The following is a 9,067-nucleotide window of genomic DNA, read 5'->3' as shown; positions in this document are numbered from 1 at the left end:
TGCATAGTAGCTGTGAGTTGAATTGAATGGATGACGTTATGATTCTAGTAATGCTTATGGTTGATCATCTTGCATGAAAAGAGACATTGTCTTAGATACACACACGCACACATTCTAGGGGAATATAGGATTTATGATAGGTAAGAATTTTGATCCAGGTACCTAATAGCTTAAAACAAAAAAGCAATTCATTGAGATGAACCTTGAAAATAAGATAGCAAGGGAGAATGCAGAGTAGGGGACACTTTGGAAGAAGAGAAAAAATAAAGTTGGAAAAGAAACAGCACCTTATAAACTTAGAGAATAGAGATAGAGAAGCTGAGGGATGATATTATTCAGGAAAGTAGGTATAGATAAGGAAGAAAAGTAAAAGGAAATAGTTGGGAAAAGATGAAAAGTATAGAGGTGTTGGTGGAAGGCAGGGGTGGGAAGGTCCTGAATGTTAGACCTTTGAGCTTTCAGTAAAAATTTGTTTTCCACTGAGTGTCAGGCTGTATGCTGGGTTATTGGAACATTGAAATGAATGTCATAGTCTCTGCCCATTGTGGGGGAGATGTAGGTTTATAATGGTGGTTAAAAAAAAAAAGCAGTGGGATGATGAGAAGGGGTGTGTGTTGGGGGAGATTACCCACTTTTCTGAATGGGCAGCAACGTTCCATTCTTGACCAGAGTTGTAGGAAGTATGGCAGCTGAAATGCTGTCCTTAAGTTGGGAAAATGTGCCACTCTCTCCCCATTCTTGTCTCTTTCTCTCTCAATTCTATAATCCCTCACCCTTGCCGATACTAATGGGATTCTTATTCTACATGCTCTTCCTCCCAGTTTTGATATGATGGAGGCGGGACTGTGGTCTCATCGCCCCCCTCCACCCAGCAGAGCAAGATTACCTCTACCAGAAAAATGCCAGGCCCCAAGGCAGAATTTCCAATCCATATTTGCCAGAAATATTACTTCTATAAGTCCTGGCACTATGTGGCACCTTGACTGTCCCAGCAAAGCTTGGGTAGGGCCTAAGCTGCTCTTCCCACCCCAAGTCAGAATAGGAGGGTGCCCCCTTGCACCAGGGTCCCATCATCGCCCCTGCGCTCTTCCAGGACCCTGGAGGATCTGAGAGGGTAGAGGTTCATAGCCACGTCTGCAAGGCAGGGTACTCCAAGCATATGGGAGTCATCTGTGCATTGGCTGTGGTGGGCAGTAGGGGGTCCCCAGTCATAGACACCACCTGTGAGAGGGTCTGGGCATTGCCAAATCCAGCCGGCAGGTGGAAAGTGTGTGGGATGGGCGGCCCTGGGGGCAAGATAAGGGCCCGTGGAGAGGGGAGGCCTAAAGGAAAGGATACACCTGGGATCTTGAGGCGCCAGCTGTGCTCGTTTCTGGGCTGGGTGGGTTCTGGCGCCACCACAGTGGGGACACCGAGGGTGGCAGGGCAGGGTAGGGGGGGCCGTGCCGGGCTGGTGGTGCGTCCCCGGAGCCGGCCGGCACTGCCTGGGGGAGGGCCTTGGCAATGCCGTGTCCAGATGGCACACGGGCGGTGTGCTGAGCTCAGATGGGCAGCCCAGGGGCAGCGGGTCCCGGGGTGGCGGCGGAGAGGGGAGACCCACGACGGAGGCGCTCGTCCTGCAGCGGTCGTCTCGAGGGGTGGGCTGTGCCTGGCGCGGCTCCCGCTGGGTGGGCTCTGGCGCTGCCGCCTAGGGGCGTCGGGCAGAGGGCGCTGTGTTTAAGGGCGGCTGGAGACGCCCCCCAGCGCTCCGACCAGGTACCTGCCGGGGGCGGGCGGCTCAAGGGGCGCGCGGCGCAAGAGGCGGGCGCCGAGCGCGTGAGTCACTCGGCTCACCCGGGTTCGGAGCGGGACTTCGCCTCCCGCCTGGGGTCTGCGTTCATCTCCAGCTTCAGCGACTCACCCCTGAATCCCGGCCCCCTACTGAGGCTGGACGAGCCGCCTTTCCGTCTAGGTGACGGTCAGGTAAGTTTCTCGTCTTTGGATGCTTGGGTGACTCGGGCGGGGGGGGCCTCCCAGTCTGTGTCTCGGTCTGCCTTTGCTTCCACCCTCTGGTTCTCTCCGTTGGAGACTGAAAGTTCGATTTTTAAAACGCCAACAGAGAAGATCAAATCCATGCCCAGACCCCAAACAAGCCAAACTCTGGGGCCATATTCTTAATTTCCCGGGTATCTTCAAATGTCCGGATGCGGCGTTTATGGGGCTAGGAATGTTCTATTTGTTTCTTGTGTCTCCCTCCTCCCCCACTTTCTTCCTGGGTGATTCTCCGAGGTGGCGTTTGGGGGGCGGAGGTGGCAAGAAAGCTGGAAGGGTGAGCTGGAATCCCTTGCCAGGGCGGTTTCCTCATTCTCGGCGAGGTGGCAGATGTTTTACTGTAGCCTGAGTTGGGATCTTGGAACAAGCCTCCCCAGCCCAGGACGTGCCAGAGCAGTAAGGTAACCGCAGTTGCTGCATATCAATCTCGGCACCATTGACCGAATCACAGTGTTCCGGAGGCACAATTAATGTGAATGCCACGATCATGTTGAAACAATTCACTGAAGGACTCTCTTGAATATTTTATTTTGAATGTATTGTATTCCAGGAAAATTTTAGGAGGTTACCGCCGGTCTTATTTTCTGAGGTGCTTCAAAACCTGTTATTTCCTTTGCAAGAAAATCAATGAGCACTCTTTCTTTATAAGGATTTATAAGAATGCAAAGCTATATGTTAGTTTTCCTTTTCCTCTGCCAGTGCGTGTGGCTGAGGGTGGCGGGGGCGTGGGAGGGGGAATGCTTCCATTAATTGCCTTTAGAAAAAAATCACAGCGGGGAGGGTGCTTCCCCCTTTCTCTACCATTAAGCGCAAGTGTTTCTGTGACTATTAAATAGGTACCAATTGTTGCTGTCGTTTATTGCTTAAAAGTAGCAGAGGAAAAACCTAGAACGCGTGCATTTGTGGCTCCTGTTGACGGCTGATTGCTTTATCATCTGTTTGGTTGGATGCAGTGTTAACAGGTGGTCTTAATTCACGGCACAATTCTTCTAGATGAGCAACCCTGCTGATATGGGAGGAAAGTAATATGCCCCCTCGCTCCCCACCAGACCAAGTCTTTCTCTAGCTTTGGGGGAGAGAGAAAGACGGTGGGAGCAGCATTCCTGGCAGTTGATTGGGTGGCCCCTCCTAAATTGCTCTTTCCTGAATCATCATTTGGTTTATAATCTGTGATTATAGAAATGAACCTTCATCCCCCCTCCCCCCTTGGAAGAAAATCAATAAAACCTGAGACATTTAGCTCACAGGGGTAACTTTTTAGAGTTAAGTGGAAGCTGCGATGATCCTTTCTTCCCAAAGCTCTTCCCAGGGAGCCCCGCAAGCTGAGTTAGGTTTCCCACCTTTCAGATAATGTGACTCTTCTCCTCTGTATCTTGTGACTCTTGGTTTGCACACCAGTTTTGCTCAAGATAACAAAATTTCTTGGAAGGCAGGGTAATATCTGTGTATCCTTGGAGCCTATTAAATTGGTGTGTGTGTGGGGTCTGAATGAATGAATGAATACATGAATCTGGGAGTTTAGATAGGGTTTACCATTCCTTGACCACCACCTGGGCATGCTTTTTCTTCACTCCTAGAAGATAATCCTTCGAATTCAATGATTCTCAGAGTGTGGATCCTCAGACTGCACTGTGTTGTGAATAAATAAGAGTTTGACATATATGGAAAACATTTACGTATTAATTGTGACTTTTTTTTTTGCTGCAAGTAACAGAAAAGTCAACTGAAAGTGGCTTTAACAAATTAGAGAAGGGTGACAGCAGGTGATCACTGGAGTTGGCTCAGTGGTCCAACAGTGTCAGGGTTCTGGGTCAATGCCTTACCCTCATGGTTTCAAGATGTGGCTCTAACAGCTCCAGACATTTACATCCTTATCCCATGTTCAAAGGCAGAAAACGGAGTAGAAAGGGGTAGAATAATTTCCCTCATGCAACTTGCTCTTATCAGAGAAGAAATAGCTTTCCCCAAAATTCCCCAACAGAATTTCCCTTGTATTTCATTGGCCAAAGCTGGGCCACATAACAGTCCTTAGTGGCAAGGGAGGCCAGGAAAGTGAGTATCTGGCTTTTTAGCTTGTATAGTGGGAAGGAGGTTGGGGAGAGGGGCTTTATAGATGGCTTTTGAGAGTTAACGGCAACTCTGCCGGACTCTCATGAAAGAAAATGGTTCTGTTTTAATCAGTGATTATATTACCGATTGGTCCAACTAAAGCATTAAATATTAATCAAAAGCACATTCAGAACAGGATTATTTTCCCCCTAGGGTATGGTATTTTAAGGGTGCTAAATGACTTTTGTAGATTGTGTTAACTTTTAGAGACTGCAGGGAGAAAAATATATTTCTATATATAGAAAAATATATATATATACAGCTTGTATGGTTTGCATTATAGTAAGTGTGGGTCAGATCCTCCAGCTCCTGACACAGAGTAAACATTCAGCAAATAGTTGTGCTGTGAGTAGACTACTGAGTTCGGGAGCTTCACAACTTCGCAGGGACAAGCGGAAAGGGGTTTACCAATAATAATAAAAAAAAAATTAGTGGTTTCGCACCAATGCCCTGAAATTCTGGCTTACACAAACCCAGAGTCTTGAATTTGGATCTTAGGAGTTTGGAGAGCAACTTAAGAGGAGGGGCAAGACGAACATAAGAAGTAGTAGATACTGACAATTTAGGGCGACCGATTTTCTTTGGGAGCCTGCTCTATTCCTTACTGTGGAAGATGTACTGCAGAAAATGGTTAAGATGATTCTTAGCGCACACGAAGAAGTTTAAGTTGATGCCGAAAAAGAAGAGAACATATATCACTGCCAGCTTGGATTCTTGACTCTTTCCCAGTAGGAGTCCTGATATATTTACAGAAGGACCAGGTTTGAGGACATACTGACTGATGGGAGCTCAGCTAAGCAAGTAGCAAGAGATTGAGATCTAACAATTGCAGAATCCTATGCCTTAGATTTCTCACCAGTCAAAGGAATGAAGTAGACTGTCGGTGGTTCAAACTGGTGCACTTTAAAAATCACCCGGGGAGCTTTTTAAAATCCAGATTTATGGGCTGACCCCTAGACTTTTCTTTTCTTAATTGAGTTTTAAATTTATTTATTTTTGGCTGCGTTAGGTCTTCGTCGCTGCATGTGGGCTTTCGGTTGCGAGAGTAAAACAGCAGACTGTCTGTAAATGTGAGACTAAATGGTTTAGGAACATCCAAAACTTATGCTAGTGACCTGGGTATAATTTCAAGAATATGACTGTATTTTACAAAGTAGAAACCCATCCTCCAAATAGCTATATATTTCTTTGGTGTGCTGGTCACTCTACCTATAGTATCTCATTTAACCATTGTAACCTCTAATATATCAGATATGTGTGTGTGTCAGTTATCTACTGCCATAATAATGCTGCATAACAAGCAACCACAGAATCTCAGTAGTGTATGACAGTAAGTGTGTATTATAAGCTCATGTGTCTAGGTCAGCTGGGGGTGAGCTAGACTGTCTTGCTGACCTTCGCTGGGATTGTTCACATGTCTTAGGGTTACCTGGGTATTGGCTGATGTAGGCTAACTCTGGTTTTTCAGTTTTATATATATATATATATATATGTACTTGTTTCTACATTCTCTTCCATTATAGGTTATTATAAAATATTGAGTATAGTTCCCTGTGCTATACAGTAGGTCCTTGTTGGTTATCTATTTTATATATAGTAGTGTATATATTTTAATCCCAGACTCCTAAGTTATCCCTCCCTACCCCTTCCCCTTTGGTAACCATAAATTTGTGTTCTGTGAGTCTATTTCTGTTTTGTAAATATGTTCAGTTGTATCATTTTTTATTAGATTCCACATATAAGTGATATCATATATATTTGTCTTTCTCCATCTGGCTTACTTCACTTAGTATGATATCTCTAAGTCCATCCATGTTGCTGCAGATGGCATTAGTTCATTCTTCTTTATGACTGAGTAATATTCCTAGACTAACCTTGAATGGAGCAACTGGTGTGCCTGTACTCAGTTTCACATGTTTCTCATCCTCCAGCAGGCTACCCTGAGTCGTGTCCTCAGGGCAGCAGCAGAAGTGCAAGGAAGAGCAAATGGAAATACACAGGGCTCTTGAGGCCTAGACTCATGACTGTCATATTATCACTTCCACCTTATCCTGTTAGTCAAAGCAAGCCCCATGGTTAGGCCCAGAGTCAGAGTGGGAGGGCCCTACAAAGTTATGTGACAAAAGAGATGGATGTAGAGGGGGTAAAGAACAGGGGCTATTTTTTGCAGTCTATCACAGAGGAAAAAAAGTTCAGAGACATTAAATAACTTGTTCAGATCACATTACTTACAAGAGGGGAAGCCAAGACTCAAAAGCAACTTTGATGCCAACGTTTAACACTGTTTCCTTTATTTATTTAATAAATTTATTTATTTATTTACGTTTGGCTGCATTGCAGTCTTCGTTGCTGTGCACAGGCTTTCTCTGGTCTTGGCGAGTGGGGGCTACTCGTCTTTGCAGTACGCGGGCTTCTCATTGCGGAGCACGGGCTCAAGGCGCTCAGGCTTCAGTAGTTGTGGCTCGCGGGCTCTAGAGCGCAGGCTCAGTAGTTGTGGTGCATGGGCTAAGGTGCTCCGCAGCATGTGGGATCTTCCTGGACCAGGGCTCGTACCTGTGTCCCCTGCATTGGCAGGCGGACTCTTAACCACTGCGCCACCAGGGAAGTCCGTAACGCTGTCTCCTTTATAACACATTTCTCTCCTACTTTTTGTTGTACCCTATTTACAGAAAAACTGCTTCAAGAGAAGGTATATGTTCAGCCTAGAAGATAAAAAAATTCTTTGTACTTTGTTACAAGTGAGATTTTATGCACACATGTATATATACATAATATTTTTCTATTTGCTCAATTTATAGCATTTTATGTTTTTAATTTTTATAAATGTTCTCTATTATCTCTATATGGAGCAACTAAAATATTTCCATTTAAACAAAAAAATGGACTCAACTTGTAATCCCGTAGATCTTAAAGATAAAAGAAGGTTTCATCCTGCCCCCATTTGCTCTGGGGCTGTTATCAGAAGAATGGGTCTTGTTAAACCATTTCCTTTTCTTATGACTTTTTCAAAGTTATACCACGTGTGTAGGGCCTCTATTCAGAATGAATTTGCTGATGCCATAAGTGTTTTGAGTTTACCCTCAGGGTTTTCACACATTTTCCTGGTGAATTTTGCCAACAGTTGGTAAAACCTCCCAGCACTGTTACCTGTGGTATTTTCAGCTTCATCATCTGACCCACCAGGTTAGATGAGCTCAGTTGTGGAGATGGATGCAATAGACTGTCTGAGCCTAATGCCATTAAATAGTTGAATTGTATAACTAATTCTGTTTCTCCTGATTTCATGCTCGGCAATCAGCCTTATGATTCTCCGTGTCCATTGCCTTCAGGGAGCGAACAGCCTGGTCAGGCTGTCTGGTCTGTGTGAAAGTTATATTTCTCGTTGTAAATTACTAAGCTGCCCCTCTGCCTTTAAACACTTATGAGCGTTATAGAGGTGAGTCGGCATCCAGCACCTTCAAGCCTGATAAATGCGGAGACGCTGATAAGATCAGTTATCTGAGCTTGTACTGCTCAGTGCCAGGCCTGACGATGATGCCTTGCCAAAGTGAATTAATACCAGCTAGCATTTATTAGTCATTTTCTGCATACCAGCAACTGTGCAGTTTTATTTATATGATCTCATTTGGTCCTCATAACAACTTTGTGAGGTAATACTTTTATTTCCACTTTACAAATGGGAAGACTGAAGTATAGATTAAAAACTTGCCCCACATTAAAGGGGTACTTTGGCAGAGACCTCTGATCGCCTCTCAATATCCTTTCTCGCCTTCTCCCTTAGGGACAGAATGCAGTTTTATTCCTGGGGGCAGTCCATCCAGTGAGCATTCTCTGTGACCCAGCATCTCTTGCACCAGGGTGTGATCCTATGACTGAGTTGTGCCAGTGAGATAGAATTGTTACGTTGTGTGGGGACTTCTAGGAAGCCTGCCTAAAGAGAGTTGGCTTGGCTGGGAGGACGGCCCTTTTCATACTTCCTGTTTCCTCCAGCTGCTAGCCTGGAATGCAGGCATGATGGCGAGAGCCAGCTTGGACCCTAGAGTGATGTCTTGGATGTATGTCAGCAGTGAAGTTGTCAGAATAGAAAAGTAGAAGGAATCTGGGCTCGTGATGGCATCATGCAGCTACTGTGCCAGCTCCATTCCAGAGATCTTTGCATGCTTCCTGAAAATATTAGTGTTCTCTTAGCAGAGAAGAAAGGTAGTGATGGCTATTGGGTAGGCAGTGGACAGCGTTTACGCGCTATGTGCCAAATGCCTGATATTTGAACTGTGATAAACACACGTGTTTGCGTTCCGTCTCTGCCACTCACTAGCTGTGTGTATTGGGCACATCTTGTGCCTCACTCTGCATCCTTTCAGCCTACCTTTTAGTCAAGCCATTGATCCAGTAACCAGTTTCATGTGGGTGTAACCAGACAGGACCTTGCCTGAGCCTCACAGTGAATATTTCACTTTCTACGCCAAGCCTTCTTTGACGTTTCAACACAGAGGCCTGCTGGAACCGCCTGGCACCCACTTGGGTATTACGGAATGTGACGGTGTCAAAGGCCCATGAGTCATTCCTTGACTAATGTGGGCTGGGAGCCAGGGATAAACGCTCCTTTCTCCCATCCTTGGCTAGATAATTTGGAGCTGCATTTTAGTATTGTTGGCTTCTAAGAGGTTCTCAGAGGGTCTAAGCAAGATGAAGGCCCCAGTTGCCTACAGTTTGTGGCCAACTCAAAAATATGCCCCTGTATTGATTTTCTCTCTTTCTGGTTCCATTTCCCAAATTCCCTAATTCTATTTTCTGAAATCAATTCCCAAAATAAATTACTTGCCTGCAAACCCTTGTCTCAGGCTCTGCATTTCAGGGAGAACTCAGGTTAAGACATTGTATAACCTTGAATTAAGCTGTACTGATAAAACTTTGGCACTTGCTGACA

The 9,067-nt window shown here is 45.4% G+C and overlaps 1 protein-coding gene across 1 annotated transcript in view; it reads left to right on the top strand.

Annotated features, from left to right (window-relative positions):
- The first annotated feature begins 1,850 nt into the window (after positions 1–1,850).
- SYTL5 (synaptotagmin like 5) overlaps positions 1,851–9,067 on the top strand; it is a 224,196-nt gene continuing 216,979 nt past the window's right edge. The window contains exon 1 of the mRNA XM_060292910.1: positions 1,851–1,962. The gene's annotated coding sequence lies outside the window, so the exon portion shown is untranslated. The remainder of the gene's footprint in view (positions 1,963–9,067) is intronic.

This window comes from Globicephala melas, chromosome X (genome assembly GCF_963455315.2).
Source record: "Globicephala melas chromosome X, mGloMel1.2, whole genome shotgun sequence".
NCBI lineage: Eukaryota > Metazoa > Chordata > Mammalia > Artiodactyla > Delphinidae > Globicephala > Globicephala melas.
The sequence above is the reverse complement of the archived record's forward strand: the minus strand, read 5'-3'. Positions and strand labels throughout refer to the sequence as shown.